At 32.1% G+C, this 20,952-nt stretch overlaps 3 pseudogenes; 1 reads left to right on the top strand and 2 right to left on the bottom strand.

Moving 5' to 3' along the window:
* Positions 1–408: 408 nt before the first annotated feature.
* On the top strand, positions 409–1,225 carry LOC149264509 (gibberellic acid methyltransferase 2-like; annotated as a pseudogene).
* Positions 1,226–8,891: 7,666 nt separating this feature from the next.
* Positions 8,892–10,089, bottom strand: LOC149264508 (gibberellic acid methyltransferase 1-like; annotated as a pseudogene).
* Positions 10,090–10,164: 75 nt separating this feature from the next.
* On the bottom strand, positions 10,165–10,788 carry LOC149264507 (phospholipase A1-Igamma3, chloroplastic pseudogene; annotated as a pseudogene).
* Between the last annotated feature and the right edge of the window lie 10,164 nt (positions 10,789–20,952).

The following is a 20,952-nucleotide window of genomic DNA, read 5'->3' as shown; positions in this document are numbered from 1 at the left end:
CACGTCAGTGGGATAGCATACATAACCATGGAACGGGACTCCGGCGGCCAGCATGTGTTTCCGGTGGAGTATGCGGAGGAGTAGTCGGAGAATGTGTTTCAGGCCGCGTGGGGATGAGCATTGACGCAGATAATTAATTATGTACATTTCTCCGCAGTCCGTCGTTTTACTCGCTGCTCCCAACACCAATCATGAAGCCGCACGATTCACCGATTTGAATTTGAATTGATTTATCGCGCCAATTTCATTTTCATTTGCAATCAATATCCGAGGATTGAATCGTGGAGTTTGGTTTGTTTTGTTACAGTGTTGTGGAATCGAGTCTGTTTGAGGTTAAGGAATGGGATGCAATGGACAAAACTTTTATGGGGCACCAGGGCTCTTCTTCCTCAATCACTTTGGATGGGTATGAAGGGTAATTCACATGTTGGAAGTTGCTTGAGATGGTTGGATTGCCAAGCTCCTTATTGCAGGTGCCTCAGATGTTGTGATGAAGGGTTTGATCTTATTTAATAATGGAAGAGTTTGTATCAACAAATGTGGGTAGGATATTGCAGAGGCGTATTCAAAGTAATCTAACAATGATCTCAACGTTCTCATAAAGTGCAGAGCTCGGGAGATGGCCGCAAGAAGCATGCTCTTCTTGTGTATGATGGGGAGGCCAGACACTTGGCCTCCTGCAAAACAAGTCACTGTGGGAGGAGAATTTTGTGGCCAGACTTTGAAGATGCATGAGATGAATTGGTGACACAGGGAAGATGACAAAAAATAAGTCTTAAATTCTTATCAAATCATTTATAGTTAACAATGTGGACTGAGAATGAAAATATTAATGGTATTAATCTTTTGGTGTTGTGATATCGATTGCAGGGGATTATTGGAAGAGATTTGAGAGACTTTTAAAATATTCCATGGTATTTTCCGAATGCAGATGAGCTTAGAAAAACGGTAAATAAGTGTGGAGCTTTTGAGATTGAGAGTTTAAAGTGTGCGAGAGGGTGCCGAGTATGCGTGAGGAAGATTTTGAAGAGTATATTAAGAACCCAAAAATGTTTGGTTGTGTGAAATCCAATTTATTCAAGAGCTTTGTGTGTAGTTTGGCTGAAGCCCACATTGGCAAGGAATCTACAGAGATTTTTTCAGGTTTTTTCCTGAGAAGGCCTTAGCACTTCCACTGTGCAATCCACCTTCTAGTCTGTCCCATACATTGTCGCTTAACTTATAAGAAAGCAGTCGACAATGTCTACAAAATCATTTGAATTTTTATATGAGAAGGAATAAATTTACGTGAGAGGTAATCCTTTTGATCAAGATATTTATGTGGATTTGTAATATTATTTAGTATTCTTATTATTAAAACGACGGGGCCAATCTGTTATAACAAGTGATAAAATTTGAGATTTTTTTTTTTAATTGTATATTTAAAATGCAAATAAAATAGTCCAATTTCATTCTTGTCAATTCAATTAGGAAATATTTTGAAATTTATAATTGAGTTACCCTCAAGTCAAAGTTAGTAAAGTCGGACTTAAAGGGAAGCCAATAATTAAACCTGCTGATTTTGAAAGTTCTGCTAATTTTGTAAGCCTCTCCATGAATTGTTTTTAATTTTTAAATTAGTGGTTTGTTTGGTACATTTCACTGTTTTAAAATTTTATTTGAGGTATAAAAAGCTAACAATTAGTTGTTTTTTATTTTATTCTAAAATAGGTGGCTTATTTGGTATATATATATATATATATATATATATATATATATATATATATATATATATATATATTGGGAAATAAAAAACTAACCATCATATTTAATTTAATTTTTAATTATGTTTTGTGGAGATGATAAAGTGGATTCATAGTAAATTATAAAATTATTTTATGTAAATGATATTATTTTAATTATAAAAATAAAATTAATAAAAATTATTACTATTATTATTTAATAGTTTGTTTTATTTTTTATTTTTAAATTGTAGATAAACATTTGTATTTATTTTATTTTAATTTTTCAAAAGTTTTAAATAATAATTGACTAATTTTGTATTAGTAAATAGTTTTAGTAAAAATGAACTATACGTTTATAAGTGATGTTATAAGGAATTTTTAATTATAAGTTACTTTATAAGGAAATTTTAATTAAACATTAAATATCTATTTTAAATTTAATCTAATAAATGTAATTGATCAAGAGGACTCTTTTAAGTGATGTGATGTGAGGCTCGAACTGTAAAGACTAATAGGGCTTGTCTCTAAAGAGTTTATTTGGACCAAGAAGACTAGAGCTAGTGTCCATGGGCTCCAGGTGGGACTAGCTGGAAACTGATAATAAGCTAGTAGTCTCTCTTTAGGTCGGAGCTTACTTGCTTCTTTCTGCAAAACTTCAAGCCAACGTCAAATCACTTGTAACGCTAACCTCTTTCTTGCTACAACCAACAAGAGTCAAATCACTTGCAGCACTAACCTCAAATCACTTGCAACGCTGACCTATTTCTTGCTACAACCAACAAGAGTCAAATCACTCACAGCGCTGACCTCTTTCTTGCTACAACCAATAAGAGTCAAATCACTTGCAACGCTGACCTCTTTCTTGCTACAACCAACAAGAGCATAGGGCAGGGACTAACTACCACGCAACTCTTGTTTGAATATAATTATATACATGATATTGTTTATAATCTAATATATTAGATTTGAATAAGGTATTATCTTGATAATGTTTATACGTGATATATTATATTTGAATATTATATTATTAATTGGTTTATAAGTGGCATATTTCAAGGGTGAGGATGATATTGTTTATAACCCTAGATTTGAATATCGTATTATCATGATAATGTTTATAAGTGATATATTATATTTGAATATTGTATTATTAATTGGTTTATAAGAGGGATATTTTAAGGGTGGCGATTAAAGATTATACAAATAGTTAATTATAAATAATATATTTTAAGAATAATAATTAATTATTTTATTATAGTTATAATTTGATTAGTTAAATATTAAAAAAGTTTATTGTTAGATATTAATTTTTTATATATTTATCAATTAAATTTAAATATAAAGTTGTTATTAATATGCTTATGGGAAAATATAAATAATTGAATATGAATATGAAATAATATAAATATAATAATTTTTTATTTTGACAGAAATGACCCAATGACTAAGCAAAAGTTAGACATCTCATATTGACCAGAGGCGAAGTGAAGACTCCCTAGGGCTGCCTACTCCTTGAGCCTAATTAATACAGGCTAAGCATGTCATTTCAGGGAACGAACCTAATTAATACAGGCTAAGCATGTCATTTTGGGTAGTCGCGCAAGTGGTGAGGGAGTTAACTAGGCACCTCAACCTCTCAATCTACCCTTATTGGACATAAATATAATAATAATTAATCATAATAATTAATAATTACAAAAGGACATGTCTCAAAAGACATAACTCCTTATGAAAGGACAATCCTCCCTCATATTTATATTGGGACTATTATTGTATTCAATTATATCAATTTGTACTCAAAATATTTATTTATAAATATTATTTATCCTATCATGGATATTCTCATATCTCAAGATATTATGAATATTTGTATGATAATGAACATTTTTTGTATCGTTTGGTATTAGAGTTTTGTTGAACATTTTTAGTGTCTTTTGGTATTAGAGTTTTGTTTTCTGATTCTAGCCATTCTTCATATAAGTTTTTTAGCCATTCAATACAAAAATTTGGGTTTTCTCCCTATTCTTTAGGTCCTTATCACATTAAAAGGATTTTTTTTCAAAAATAATTAAAATTACACAAAAGAAAAGGAATAGTAAATAAAATAATCTTGATTCCTCATTATTTTTCATCGGTGATCTATAAACTCATGATTTTGGCAACCCATGGTATTTGCAAGATAAAGAAAAACAAAATAAATACAAATATCTCTTTACGTGAATGATAAGTTTTATCTTTTTATGCCGCGAAAAGTATCAAATGAGTTAAGTTTTATCATTTTATGCAGAGAAAAGTATCAAATGAGTTATAAATCTGTATGTGGATATATATTTAAAAGGTGAAGGAAAATATAAAAGGAAATTTTGAAGTTAAAGAGGGTGTCTAAAGTTTTATATATAAAGGTCAAAATCCAAAATTCATAAAGTATTAGTTCAAAGAAGTTATTTAAGTTTCTAAATTACTCAATTGTCCATGAAAAGTAACACACACAAAAGATTTATAAGAGGTTTTTATGAAAGATAATAGCTATCATGAAAAAAATGTGACCTATCATTCAGAAAACCACTATCATACTTCAATTGACATTGGATGCCAAATGCATAAGACCATTCTCATATTTTAATTAACATTGGATGCCAAATGCATAAGACCATTCTGTGAAACATCATACTATTGTATTGTGAGATTGGAACAACGAAACACTCTTTGGCAGAATAAATACACTAGAATATAAGTCCACAAAAATTTTTAGTAGATGTCATTGAGAAAATCACGTTAACTCTGTGACGTGTAGCCATCTAAAGAAAAAATTGAGTGCAACAATTGCATTTTTCCCAAATTTTGTAGAGAGATTGGTTGATCGATAGTAAATAATTACTATTCATTCACATGGTCGCTAACTATTGATCATTTTGTCGTTTCAATTTATAGCTCAATCTCAGGATTATTGTGGGTGGATATACCATCGTCGTTGCTACCTATTATTGTGATGCTTCAGGGAAATTGTTCACGACAATATTTTTCGGTTTATAGAAGAGCCAAAAACATTTTTGAACTTAAAATATCAAACTTGTTGATAAATATTAATCTCAAAGAACATCAAATCAAAGATTGTGACTAGTACAAATTTATTAGCTTCCATTATCTCATGTCATTTATAAACAATAACCATAATAAATCATGAAGGATTTAAAACAAAGAAATTAAGTTTAAATTAAAGGCATATTGAAGAAGTAGGTCTTTGACACTTTGTACATTCACTCATTACAAAGTTAAAATAAGTAAAATGAGACTAGTAATGGAAGATTTCTTAAAAATTTTAGTTGTTTTTTTGCATTATTTAAACTCAAAGGAACAATTGTAAGAAATGATGTTATTATCTCTATCACTCCTGGGAAAAATGATAATGATTTATTATATAATGTGCTAACCAATTAGTTTCTTAGTCAAATATAATTGAAATGATACACAAGGATGGAAAGCAATAACCAATTTACAACTAAGTATTGGGAACGCCACTTTTATCTCGCAATTCACCATTAAACATATTTATTTTGTGATGATAGTGACATTATAGCAATTTACAACTAAGTATTGGGAACAACACTTTTATTTCACAATTCACCATTAAATATTTATTTTGTAATGATAGTGACATTATTTTGGGTTTACCCTAGATGGAATCACTATGTTCCTTTATCTTAAATACGAAGAAGATTTTTTTTCAAAATTTTCTACAAGAAAAAAAAAAAACAAAAACAAAAAATAACACTATATTAGATTGTAGCCATATTCAATAACACAAGAAGACATTAAAGATATGTCAAAAGTAATTCTTTAATAAAACTAAAAATCAATGCAAAATATGCAAAAAGAAGTTGAAAAACTATCGTAGACAAAAATGAAGAAATTCCTCTCCCAAAGGATCACAATGAAAAATTATTTATAGGAATTAAGAAACTTAAGAAGGAAAAAAAGTAGTTGGAAAAAAAAGTACAAAAATGTATTGTGAAAGAAATACCAAATTTTCAAATGTAGAAATTCAAATTGAAGAAAATGGAACAAATACAAATTTGGTTACCCTCACAACTAAACAAATCCTAATCCAATTGAAGGAAATACATACTCGAATGTTGTAGTTCATATGATGCAAATTCCAAGTAAAGATTCGGAAACAGTTGTAGCTCATATGATGCAAATTCCAAGTAAATATTCGGAAACCAACTTAGCAACATCAGTGCTTGAAGTAAATAAAAAAACTACCACAAGCATGATAAGAAAAAATTAGGACACAAAAACTTCATATTGACATGCAAATCATAAAGAAGACATCTAAACCAATTAATGAATTTATATCACTCACGACAGAAACAACTAACTCACATTTTGTAGGACATTGATGTCAACACAATTAAGCCTTATGATAACAATTCATTTTAGCCAGCCGATAAGTGCAATTTTCCAAAGAAGATTGATTTTGGATGATTATACCATATGAGAATGTGATGATTATATACCATAACTAGAAATTCATATTATCTTGCATCACCAAAGTTGACAACTCCAATAATCAATAAAATTGGATGACACACAAAACAAGAAAAAGATATCAAGGTTTTTCATGGATATGCTTTGGAGAAAAACCATTTCTAAAAGGGAATGCAATGTTATGAATATGAATATGGAATAATGCAAATAATAAATAATATAATCAAAATAGTTAATAAGCTTTGGTGGGTAGCTCATTTGGTTGATGTCCTCTAGTTAAAATAGTGAAACTACTTTAAATGCTTTAACCATAAAAATATACGATTTAAATCCCATACATGAATTTCTTTTATATTGTTGCTAGTCCATGTCCTCTTTCATAGTCATAATCACCATCAGTACCACTACCATCTGACTCTACTACATCCTCCTCTTGTAAGCCCAATCCAAGATTTTTTGTGGGACATATGTCCTAAGAAGAAAAAATGCTAAAGCAAATTTTCACCACGTCGAATAAGTGTATCTCGATTAGAGGACACTATCAAAACCATGTTGGACATGCTTTAGGTTGTATTTCATGTTACAAATGACCCTGAGAGAGATGTTGGACATGCTTTAGGTTGTATTTCATGTTACAAATGACCCTGAGAGAGATGTGTCCTGTGATTTAGATCACAAACTTTTCTTTACCCTTTGATTTAGATCACAATTATTTTGGGACAAGACTCCTAGTTATCATTCTATTTGTTATATATTTTATAAAATAACATAAACAAGATGATAACCATCCATTTCACTAAATTTTCTCTTTTTCTATAAAATTCATAAATATACACCCTAAGCCTAACATAGTATGTTATAACTCAATTTATAATAATATACACAGTTAAAATTGTAATAATATTAATATACACATAAAATTAATGAATATATGAACTTTGCAAAAATTGGAATCATACCAGCTTAGTATTTCCCCTTTCTATTTCTATCTTAATCTTTTGAATAGACATGGAATTCATAGATGCAAAACCTAGTTTATAATAACAAACTTAGCATGCGCCATTTTTATTTCTATTTTAATCTTCAAAATACACATCGAATACATAGAAGCAAAACCTAGTTTAAGTTTGACGTAGTATCAATACATGGACTTGATTATATGTGAAACTTGTAGTTGTTCCAGACTTCAATTCCACATTATTGAACGGAAAATAACAGAAATTTTACCTACCTACAGAGAGTATGACGTACAAAAAATGCACCTGTGTCCGGGCGAAGAATGAGAGAGTTGGAGGCTTGTTTAAACCACCATAGTATTAATCTTCTTCTTTCCTTTGGCATAATATCTCATCTGCAAATCTGAGAGATGACAAAAAATTTGAAAATAACGGCTCAAACTCGATCAAAGAGCATAAAGCACTGCGAACATTTTTAAAACTAGGTATGATCTGGAATATAAAAATAATGTGAACAACTCAAACGAACCTGTGGAAGACATCAGGTTATGTTGAAAAAAAGAAGCATAATATTCTCGTCTCATCTGCATCTTCAATGAAACCTGCCCTTCACCTGTTGCAAATCAGAGTTCGTTGTTTGAACAAGGGCAAAATCAATCTGCATGCAAAGTAATTAAAGCAAGAGAGCTTTATCGGAAATGGAATTAGTAAATGGCAAAAGACCAAATTTTTTTAAATATAATTTTTTTTGGATTAAAAAATTTGAAAGTAATTAACATGGATATATATTATAATTATACATATTCGCCCTGAAAAAATATATTATAATATAGATATTTAAATTTTAATTAAAATTTCCTTATAAAGTAACTTATAATTAAAAATTCTTTATAACATCACTTATAAACGTATAGTTCATTTTTACTAAAACTATTTACTAATACAAAATTAGTCAATTATTATTTAAAATTTTTGAAAAATTAAAATAAAATAAATACAAATGTTTATCTAAAATTTAAAAATAAAAAATAAAACAAACTATTAAATAATAATAGTAATAATTTTTATTAATTTTATTTTTATAATTAAAATAATATCATTTACATAAAATAATTTTATAATTTACTATGAATCCACTTTATCATCTCCACAAAACATAATTAAAAATTAAATTAAATATGATGGTTAGTTTTTTATTTCCCAAAATCTATATATATATATATACCAAATAAGCCACCTATTTTAGAATAAAATAAAAAACAACTAATTGTTAGCTTTTTATACCTCAAATAAAATTTTAAAACAGTGAAATGTACCAAACAAACCACTAATTTAAAAATAAAAAACAATTCATGGAGAGGCTTACAAAATTAGTAGAACTTTCAAAATCAGTAGGTTTAATTATTGGCTTCCCTTTAAGTCCGACTTTACTAACTTTGACTTGAGGGTAACTCAATTATAAATTTCAAAATATTTCCTAATTGAATTGACAAGAATGAAATTGCACTATTTTATTTGCATTTTAAATATACAATTAAAAAAAAAAAAACTCAAATTTTATCACTTGTTATAACACATTGGCCCCGTCGTTTTAATAATAAGAATACTAAATAATATTACAAATCCACATAAATATCTTGATCAAAAGGATTACCTCTCACGTAAATTTATTCCTTCTCATATAAAAATTCAAATGATTTTGTAGACATTGTCGACTACTTTCTTATAAGTTAAGCGACAATGTATGGGACAGACTAGAAGGTGGATTGCACAGTGGAAGTGCTAAGGCCTTCTCAGAAAAAAACCTGAAAAAATCTCTGTAGATTCCTTGCCAATGTGGGCTTCAACCAAACTACACACAAAGCTCTTGAATAAATTGGATTTCACACAACCAAACATTTTTGGGTTCTTAATATACTCTTCAAAATCTTCTTCACGCATACTCGGCACCCTCTCGCACACTTTAAACTCTCAATCTCAAAAGCTCCACACTTGTTTACCGTTTTTCTAAGCTCATCTGCATTCGGAAAATACCATGGAATATTTTAAAAGTCTCTCAAATCTCTTCCAATAATCCCCTGCAATCGATATCACAACACCAAAAGATTAATACCATTAATATTTTCATTCTCAGTCCACATTGTTAACTATAAATGATTTGATAAGAATTTAAGACTTATTTTTTGTCATCTTCCCTGTGTCACCAATTCATCTCATGCATCTTCAAAGTCTGGCCACAAAATTCTCCTCCCACAGAGACTTGTTTTGCAGGAGGCCAAGTGTCTGGCCTCCCCATCATACACAAGAAGAGCATGCTTCTTGCGGCCATCTCCCGAGCTCTGCGCTTTATGAGAACGTTGAGATCATTGTTAGATTACTTTGAATACGCCTCTGCAATATCCTACCCACATTTGTTGATACAAACTCTTCCATTATTAAATAAGATCAAACCCTTCATCACAACATCTGAAGCACCTGCAATAAGGAGCTTGGCAATCCAACCATCTCAAGCAACTTCCAACATGTGAATTACCCTTCATACCCATCCAAAGTGATTGAGGAAGAAGAGCCCTGGTGACCCATAAAAGTTTTGTCCATTGCATCCCATTCCTTAACCTCAAACAGACTCGATTCCACAACACTGTAACAAAACAACCCAAACTCCACGATTCAATCCTCGGATATTGACTGCAAATGAAAATGAAATTGGCGCGATAAATCAATTCAAATTCAAATCGGTGAATCGGGCGGCTTCATGATTGGTGTTCGGAGCAGCGAGTAAAACGACGGACTGCCGAGAAATGTACGTAATTAATTATCTGCGTCAATGCTCATCCCCACGCGGCCTGAAACAGATTCTCCGACTACTCCTCCGCATACTCCACCGGAAACACATGCTGGGCGCCGGAGTCCCGTTCCATGGTTATGTATGCTATCCCACTGACGTGCACCACATACATAGATGGGCCAACCTTTAATACTCAATATATGGCTGGTTAGCCCTTGCCATGACAGTACCTCCACGGAAGCTTATCCACCCACTGTTGCATCATCTGCAGCTTTTCATTGAACAGAATCCCGGGGACCTGAGGCACGCTGTCGTGCACATTCACCACTCTCAGAAATTTGAGCCCCAGCTCTTCGCACCGATCCTTGAAAGCAGCGTTGCCCACCCTCGGCCCCGCGAACGAGAACACCGTTATGGGAGTCGACTCCGCCTCATCGTCGCTCTCCGATTGGTTCAATCCCATTTCTGCGATGTCGTATGCACTCAGCATTGCCAGCGCACTCCCCAGGCTGTGACCCGTGATCGTTATGCTCAGTTTCTCGCCTCTGTATTTCTGCAGCAGACGCCTGAGCTCCGACAGGACTTGATCTCGCGCGCTGCTTTTACAAAACCGGCGGTCGCTTTCCGTGGCCGTGTAGAGATTCAGGAACCCCGCCTCGACCTTCACGTCAGGATGGGGATGCACTTTGTTCAATGTCGCAGGCCTCAGATAATCCATGAGGTCCGCAATCCACTCCAGATTCGTCACTGTTCCTCTCCACGCGATCACGATATCCCGCCTCCCGATCCTCTTGATCTCGTCCTCGTCTGTGGCCACGGCTATGAAGCCCATCCAGTTGGCGTGAGTGCTCCACAGCTTCTGTACGCTGGGTCTTTGGAATAACCCTGGCAGATTGATGTTGGAAGTGGCATAGAGATACTTGGTGACTTAATAACCGTAATCCGACATTCCAACGCTTTGGAAGAGGTCCCTGCGGTTATACTTGCAGCTACCGCAGTACTTGGAGAAGGGATCGAAGTCGAAAGCATCATAAGAGGCCTGGGCGAATTCGCCATACCTGATGATCTCATTTCGCAATATGTCGTCCATGGGATCAAGCAGCCCTTCCCAGTTGTTCGCACCCTGAATTTCCCTCCATATGTCCCCTACTTTCTTCTCGGGCTTCGACGCCTCCAACACATTTGGCTCCGTGAGCATGGTGGGCAGGGTTTGCGCCTCTCCGCTTGTGATAGGCGGTGCCCCTTCTTTTACGGCCGTCAGAGGACGGACGCAATTACAGGGTTTCTTGTCCCCATTATTCCACTGCTGACCCTCCCACATTAATTTCCGCCGGTGCGACACAGAGAGGGCGTAGCGGAAGTTGGAGAAGTGAGAAGCAGAGATAGGCGCAGTGGCAGAAGGTAAAGGGAAAGAGGGCTTGAGCATTGCTGGGGAAATCATGGTTTCCTTTTAAGGGAAAGACTAATTGCCAATTATGGTGATGAAAGAGTAGCAGAAAATGGGTCGACTAGGTGTAGTAGATGCAAATGACCGCACGTGAATTGCGTTGCACTCAAAGTTTTCACATTCGGCGTTCCTTCGCTTCACATGGCTGGAAATTAAAGCAGATGGGAAATTCCAATTGAACTTCCTCTAATGTTTTGAAACAGCAATAAAACAGACCAGAATTCGACAGCGCTCACGGGTCAAACTTTTCCTCTATGACGTAAGTAGAGTTAGCGTCTTTTATCAAAAATGCGTGAATTTGAGGGTAAGCGAATTCCTTAAACTTTTCCTCAATGACGTAAGTAGAGTTAGCGTCTTTTATCAAAAGTGCGTGAATTTGAGGGTAAGCGAATTCCTTAACCGTCAGTGTACCAGTGACTATATAGCATACACATACACAGTGTACTGCCTGTGACTATAACATACACCCCACAATTTTGTATAGGTCTAAAATCCGGTAAAATCACAATTTTAAATATATATTTTAAATAATAAAAAATTTCAAGTTTATATAAAAATTTTAAATAATAAAAATTACAATTTTATATAAAATTTTATTATGGCTAAAAAATATAGTGTTTATTTTTTTCATTTAAATTTAAAAATTTCATATAATTATTTTTACATATATAAACAAAAACATATTAACATTTTCTTTTAATCTCAATTTTCTATATTTAATAAGAAATATATATATATATATATATATATATATATATATATATTATAAACCAGAGTCCACTTTTTTTAATTTAACATCTTAATTTATGAAATGTGCTAATTTAATAATAAAAATGACACAAACCAGAGTCCACTTTTTTTAATTTAACATCTTAATTTATGAAATGTGCTAATTTAATAATAAAAATGACACAAACATTTTCATAATTTTATTAGTAACTTTTATATAAATGGAACTCTCCATACAATCTACAATGAATAGATTCCAACATTTTATGTTGATTATCAATTGATTAAAAAAAACACAAATATTAAATCAATCTTCTTTAATTTTAATACTACAGATTATAAATAAAAACAAAAATATAAAATTTATTTCTCATATATATATATATATATTTATTGGGCATTTGGATTGTGCAAATAACCAATTGAAATTTACAACTCTAACAAATTTCTACCATATTTTAGACAAAATTAATAAAAACTTAAACATGAAAACAAATCACAATGTAAAATAGTAAGATTTCTTGAAATGTTTTACTCATAAAACTTTATTTTTTCAAAAGTTTAAAATACCTTTAATAAATTCATAGTTGAGATTAAACATTGTATTTAATATAGGCATTGAAATGTTTTATTTATGCATATCCTCCACAATATTATTATTTTTTGTTATTAATATATTTTAGGTGCAACTCAATACTACTTCATTCTTCATGTGAAAATATTTTATTTATAACCCACTCTGATTTTTTTTATTATTATTCATAATTGTCCATGCTGCATATCAATTTTATATTAAAAAATAAATGAATTACACATTTCCTTCTTATTATAAAATCACTAAATTTTTTTAGTTTTAAATATTAAAATATTATATTATTATTAACAAACATATACACAAAAAAAACTTTTTGTTTTTATATATAAATACATAAATAAATTAACATGGATATTCATATAGTTTGTACAAGTTCTACAATGAAATATTTTTAAAATATATATGAAATAGGCATCTTTCTCACACAAAAAAAACTTGAAAATACAAGTCTTTTTTCAATTTTTTTTTCATTTTAAATAACAATATCTTTCTTGAAAGTCTATATAAAATTAAGTTATCTCTTATGAATATTGATATATTTTATTTATAATAAAAAGTAAAAATGAAATATTTTTACCACATCTTATTTGGTTATAATACTTTTAATTACAACTATTCAAATATGTATATATTTTTTTATTTATAGCAGACATTTGTTATTTTATTTAGATAATATTTTATTTTTATTATAAAAAAACACATTTTAATTTGAGGTTGAGTATATATCCAATAACCTTTCTTTGATATTAAAATATAAAAAATAAGTTTATATATAATAATAAAAAAGACATATGCGAATTAGCTATTGAACACAAATAAAATAAAATATTTGCTTTATAATATGTTATAGAATGTGCATATATATATATATATATATATATATATATAAAAGCTATTGAACACAAATAAAATAAAATATTTGCTTTATAATGTGTTATAGAATGCATATATATATATATATATATATATATATATATATATATATATGAGATATGATTGTGATATGCCTTACTAATGAGGCCCATCCTCAACCAATAATACTAATAAGACTTATCTATTTTTTCCTTCTCATAGATTTAGAGATTTATTTTTTTACTCTTTATATATATATATATATATATATATATATATATATATATATATATATATATATATATATATATATATACCAACAAAAAAAATCATTGACTCTATATAAATTAGATAATGCCCATCCCTTCCACTAAAAATTAAAAATTTCATATAATGTTTTTCCAATATAATATTTTTTGTTATTAAAATTTTTAAAAATATATAGAATTAATTTTAAATCTCAACATTATATATTTATTAAAAAAATTAAAAATATATATATATATAAATATAAAATTTATTACATAAATTTATCATAAATCTACATCTATGTAATATATTTTTCCTAATGTAAAAACTTAATAGCTTTGTTTAACGTATTAATTCAATAATATTATATTTTTATAACTATTTGATATATATATATATATATTGGATTGAAACATTTTACTATAAAATTATGTGTAATGTGTTAATATTTTTTTTGACTTTTAATATTATTCTTTAGATTTATTAATCCCTTGGATTCACAATATTATTCCCTATGTATAATAATATGTTAAGGTTTATAATATTAGGGTTTATAATATTATTCTTAGGGTAGTTGTATTAATTATAGGGTTTATAATATTAATATTGTGGTTTAATATTTGTATTGGGTTTTTAATATTAATCACTTGGCTTTTTATCATTCATCCATTGGGTTTATTGATCCTTTGGGTTTATAATATTTATCCTAGGGTTTATAATCCCTTTGGTTTGAAATATTAATAATATCGTTGGTTTATAATATTAATCACTAATATGTATAATAATATATTATGATTTATAAACTTAGGGTTTATAATGTTAATATTTGGTTTGACATATTAATACTAGGGTTTATAATATTAATCTTAGCTTTTAATTTTAATCCTTGGATTTAATGTATTTATCCCTTGGGTTTAATATTTATATGTTGGATTTATAATATTAATTCATGTTTATTGGTTCCATCCATGTATTTGTAATGTTGATACACATGAATATGATTTACATCTACTAAGATATTTTGACCATTGATCTGGAAACCATCCTCTATTTTTTATATTGTTGTTGAATATGATTTCCCATCATGGTGTAATGTCTCTACCACATTAAATTTACAATAATTCCAAGTTATAAAAAAAAGAATAACTATTGTTTACATAGCTCATTATTTGCTCCTCTTTCTAGATATTAAGCTCTGCTCCGAACTTTAATGTTATTTGGTACCACTGTACCCATGATATCGTTATCATGTTTTAAAGGTTGATTGTCCTACTTAATTAGCTGGCTGAAGTAATTACTGAGGTGGAATTGTTAATTGTCATGAGAGCATCGTGGCTTGCAACCAATTTCTAAACGTTTTTCGCGGTTACTGCCATCACATGACATATGACGTTTGATGTTGTTTGTCATTAATCCTTTTGATCCTTACAGTACATGGCCCGGGCAGGCCGTCCGGCCTCAGCTGCACCTCTTGGAACTCCTATCCTCATCGACGATGTAGAGTCCCCCTCGCGATCCTACGGTAGAGCTGCTCCTGGGGTTTTACTCTTCTCCGGTTAGCATTGGAGGTGACATCATTTGCTAGGCAATTTTTCCTCGGAGCCTGCTCTGATGCCGCTCTTCCTTTAGCAGTTCCATTTGGCTTGACACTCAGAAGCATGTTGTGGAAGGCTTTGCAGTCTCAGTTTCACGGCCTCGCAGCGGACAAGCCTTCCTCAGGTAACTTTTGGTGGTTTCAAACTAAATCTTGCTTTTCTTCTTTATTTGTCTCAGTTATTGCATTATTTGTGTTACCAGACGCACTAATATTGTGTTACCATGGACTTCAAATCTTATGGGCCCATTTATTAGTTGTTTGAATAAAGTAGTAAGCACAAGATGGTTAATTGTTATTATGACTAGAGATAAATCTAGGAAGAGGAGGAAAATCTACATGGTGGGCAATAAACCATGTATATGTCATCAAAGAGGCTCAAAACAGGAGGAAAACAACATTTTGGGTGACACAGGTAGCAAACTATCTGTCACTAAAAAAGGTTTTTGAGATGATTAGAGTTCGAAGGAAAAAATAAGCCGATCATCGACATGACAAATAGCTTGTCACTAAAGAATGTGTCATCGAGGTTGGTTGACCATCAATATAGATGCTATGATCCTAAAGAGTAATAATTTACATTATCATAGGAATGGAGGAAACACATGGTATGGAAATTTACATTCTCAGAAGAATGAAGGCACATGGTAAGATGAGTAACATGGAATAGGAAAGAGAAGGATGGGGAATAGAAAGGAGAACTATAGGGTATGAGATTGAGAAGAAATTCTCATTAAATAGTTGAAGCAATATCCATGGAACTAAAGCAAACAAATTCCCATTATGACAATTAGAGCGAAATGCTAAGAGGACCAAAGTCAACATGCTAGCTAACAGTGCGTTATTAGAGAGATTTTGTGTCACTAAAGAGGTTGGTTATCCATTAGGATAAATCCAAGAGTCAATATTCAAAACTTTTTTTTTCTCTCAAGAGGTTAGCCAACATTTAGGATAAATCCAAGATTCTCTATTCAACTTGTGATACTAAAGAGGTTGGCCAACCACTAGGATAAATCCAAGATTTTGTATTTAACTTTGTGCATTAATAAAGAGGTTGTTCAACCATTAGGATAAATCCAAGATTCAATATTCAATTCTTTTTGTGTCACTAAAGAGGTCAAACATTAGGATAAATCCAAGATTCAATATTCAGTTCTTTCAATATTTCTTTTGGAGAATAGAGAATCTCAAATGGTTATAATACTCGTGCCCTGACCATCATTGCAGATATCATTTCAATTCAAAAAATTAAAAGATGTTTATAACAATGTATATGTATGGCAGAAGCAAATTGGGCCAACAAATTTTCCATCATAAATACTCCAATGAGAGTTGCCAACAATTTTTTTATCATAAATACTCCAATGATTTTTTATGGCCACAAGAGAAGAAAAATAGAAAGTGTAAAAATTTCATTGAAAAAATAATGGGAAAATTTTAAAACATGTAACATCCCACAAATAAACATTCATTGTACATGATTTGCTTTCCTTTTGAGTACTCCTTTTTCTCTATCTGTAAGATTGATAAGGTTTATGAGGTTATAACTGCTTACATGAATTAGACCGATATAATGCCAATGAAAGAAGGTAAATGTTCAACAAACAAAAGTAAGTACTTACCTATTTAAAGATATTTCGAGTATTGTTACCCTAGAGTGACATGAATAATGATTACAAAAATTCAATGATTATATGATTAATAATATTAGAGGCAAACATTAAGAATTGTAAAATTGTAATGTCTCACAAATAAACAATCATTGTACATAATTTTCTTTCCTTTTAAGAAGTTCCTTTTATTTTCTATCTATATTATTTAAGCGGGTTATAATGGGCTACATTTATCCTTATTGTACATAATTTTCTTTCCTTTAAGTAGTCCCTTTTATTTTCTATTTATATGATTTACAAGGTTATAACTGCTTATATTTTTTAGAAGGATATAACACCAATGAAAGAAGAAAATTTATTTACGAATAAATATAAGTTCACACCTATTTAAAGGTCATGTCAAGCAATATTACCACAGGGTGACATGGATAGTGATTACAGAAATTCAATGATTATATGATTAATAATATTAAATGTCCTTCTAAAGTACAATAAAGCCTTTTTTCTTTCTTACTTCTATATATTTTTAGAGATGACTTCTTCCAAACACATGCAATTTAGCAAAATAGTTGTATAAGACTTGTATCATCGTTATTGCATCCTGTAATGATCCAGGAGGATCCATTGATCCAAATGCACATGTGTTCAAGGTGTCGTCATCAGTGTTCATAAGTGTCGTTCAGTGTTGTCGTCGCTTCAGTTCAGTTTCGACAGATCGACAGTGTTAGTTATGATCAGGTTGTTCAGGTAATGTTATGATTTCACTGTGTTCAGTTGATGTGGTGTTGTACCTGGCTATCGACTTATTTCATCGATAATTCCGCCATGGTTTGGTTGATGACATGTGTTTTGTCGTTTGACTTTGTAGGATTTATGGTTGATATAGTTGATTTTTTAAAAGGGCTTGAGTTAAAATACCTGGTCGACGACACAGCCTTGTCATCGTCACCAGTGTCATTTTCAAATATGTGATGGTCATCGTCGTGCAATGTTGACAAATTTCACACGAAGACCACAAGGATGTACTAGGGTTGATTGTCCGGTAAAGGTTTCAATTCGCATATGTCACTGTGCAGAGCCGACATGGGTCTTGAATAGTTAAACGAAACTCCTAAACCTACGCCTAGACACCCTAACTCCTAAGCTATCCTATTTATCTTTGTTACCGTAAGAATTCTATGCAATTTACCTAAGTATAAACCATGTTTAAATCCTATGCTCCACATCCATGTATTAAAAACCATAATGAATTACACTATGTATTCAAAATCCATTACAAGTCATAAAACTATGTATTAAAAAACATTTGAACCTTAATAAATAACCCTCGACCTATTCCTATACATAAAAACATTGTTAAATTCAATGCAATAACCATATATCAGTCTAACCGCAAAAGATAGACGACACGGAAACTCTAACCGCAGCATTTCCATGTGAGCAGGTTAGCAGATAAGTAAAACCGCGGGTCCCTAACCGCGTCCACAGACCACGCGGAAACCGCCATACATGTGAATAGGAAATAGTTAAACTGCGAGTTCCAAACTGATAGCAGAACCACCGGCACGTAAACCGTGGAAAGCAGCGCCAGTCACATGGACCGTTAGCACCTCTGCTCAGTTAGGCTAGCTGTTAGTGGTTTTGGGGATAACCAATGTTATTTATGGGTTTTTATGTATTAAATTGATTTTTAATTAATTCGGTGCCATGACTAAGCCTTGAGGTGGCTAAACAAACCCCAAAACTCATCTATCAACCCCATAAGTGAGTTCATCCATTCTAAAGGATGATATCAGAGGTTATGATGTATTTGCAGGCCTTTTTAAGGCGAATTCCTCATTGAAGATAGGAAAGGAGAGTTTACAGTTTTCATGTGCAAGTTCTAAAGGGATATAGGCTGTTTTGTTTTCAGGATTTTGGGAGCATCGGGAGTCGGATTTGGAAACCGTAAGCGGTGTTGGAAAGCTGGTTTAGAGAGTTATCTAATGATAGATGTCAGAATTGCTTGTGTGCAAGTTCAGTCTGACTAAATCACTGTGTAATCCACTTCTTCTTCTCATTCCTAAGAAAAAGTTCGCCCATCTTAAAAGCAGACCTGGAGACGTAGTCCATCAGGGACGAACTTCGTAATCAATATTTTTGTCTAGTATACCTATGTTTTGGCTTTTTACACTTCTGTCTTGCATCTTTCTTATGGTTTATCAACTGTCGTAAAGTGTTCTGCTCCAACAGTTTTCCTCTTTTTCCATGCTTTTGGTTTTCATTCAATTCACTAATGGCTAATCAACTCTACATCAGTATTTAATATATGATCATATCAGATCATGTAAATAGGGTGTCTCTTGTTTCCTCGCCTAGAAAACTTGGTAAAATCTGGAAACCCAAGGGTGATCAGGTGCACCCATGGGCATATAAGAGTCACGACCTATTGTAAATTTTTCCTTGATGTAATGTCATACCAGCTCAACAACTCCCAATATGTGGCCTTCCATTGCATCGAGACACTTTTACTTTGTCGCATGCAATGTATTTTCATTATAGATATTAATTTAGTTTAATATTTTATAGGCCTTTCAAGCCCTGGATATATCTGTTGAAACTGCTCTCACGAATTTATAAGCATGAATAGTCAGATGGTAGCTTATAATTTAATTCATTAAATTGAGACCAAGTTTTGAGTACCAACCTTATTTCCAATATTTATGAAATCATCCAGCAGATAAAGAGTGAATTCATATCGATGAGTGGATTGGATCCTCTGTAACCATGAGTGTTGTGGGGAAAATTGCCTATTTAGGACGATCTTATCCACCTAAGGTGTGACAACGCCTTAGCAACAAAAGAATACAACTATCATGATTTCTTCCTTTATGAAATATGAAAGAGAGGAGATCGGCAGACTTACCGTTGTCTTCCGGTTGTCCCTCGAACTAGATCCTCTTCTCTTTGTGTGTCCACAGCTACTTACCTCCTCGAGATCACAAGAGAACAGCTACCTGTGACAAGAAAACAGCTACTTGCAGCAAGAGAGGAACACAATACAAAGGCAAATACACATATTCATAAATGATTCAGGATTAGAAGTAAATCAAATATACTAATGCAATCATACAAAATACACCAGCATATAGGAAAGAATCAAGATAGCTTTATTGAAAGTAACGGGATTCAGGAAGAGATACAACCCATAGGGCTCCAACCCAGCATCTCCTTCCCAACAAAATGGAATTCCTTCTTCAGCTCCTTTCAAAGCATAACACACCCAATGTTTCTAGCCACGAACCAACAACAATTCTTTGCAAATACCAAATTCCAGCCCCCCTAGACCTCATGAGAGAGATCTATATATAGGGATATTGGAGAGAGGATGAGTCAGCTTGATACTGGTCTGAGACTGACTAGTGTCCTCTCCCACTTCAGTTCTTGAGTCCACTTGGAGGTTCTTGCTTCCACTTGGAGATTTGGAACCTCTTACTCATCACCAGTCGAATTCCCTGATCCAAGTGTCATTTTGGAAGCTTCCTGGGCATTGACACCTTGAGGAATGACTCTGCCACTTGTCCAAACTCGCTCAGCGCAGGTAGCCTTCTTTGCAGTTGACATTCAACGTAGGTAGACAGTGGAGCAGTTGACATTCATCGCAGATGCTCAGTGGAGCAGTTGACATGATCCAGAATTGCCTTGTTTTGAGTGTTTTCAGGTGGAGAACTTTTGTGAATTGCTGTGGTTACTTGGCCTTGTTCCTCTAGGGGTAGGAACAACATGTTTAGGGACTTTGGATCCCTTGATTATTGACATTTCATGCTCAGTGATGAAAGGCACAAAAATGTCTATAACAGTTGCCCCCTAAAGTATGAGGTCGTTTATCGGGTGAAATGCTTTATCCAGGAGGGTCCGAAGTTCATCCATCTGCTGGG

The sequence above is a fragment of the Pinus tabuliformis genome, chromosome 6, assembly GCF_031772625.1.
Source record: "Pinus tabuliformis cultivar Carrire ecotype Pingquan chromosome 6, CPIR1, whole genome shotgun sequence".
NCBI lineage: Eukaryota > Viridiplantae > Streptophyta > Pinopsida > Pinales > Pinaceae > Pinus > Pinus tabuliformis.
This window is presented reverse-complemented; position numbering and strand designations above follow the sequence as displayed.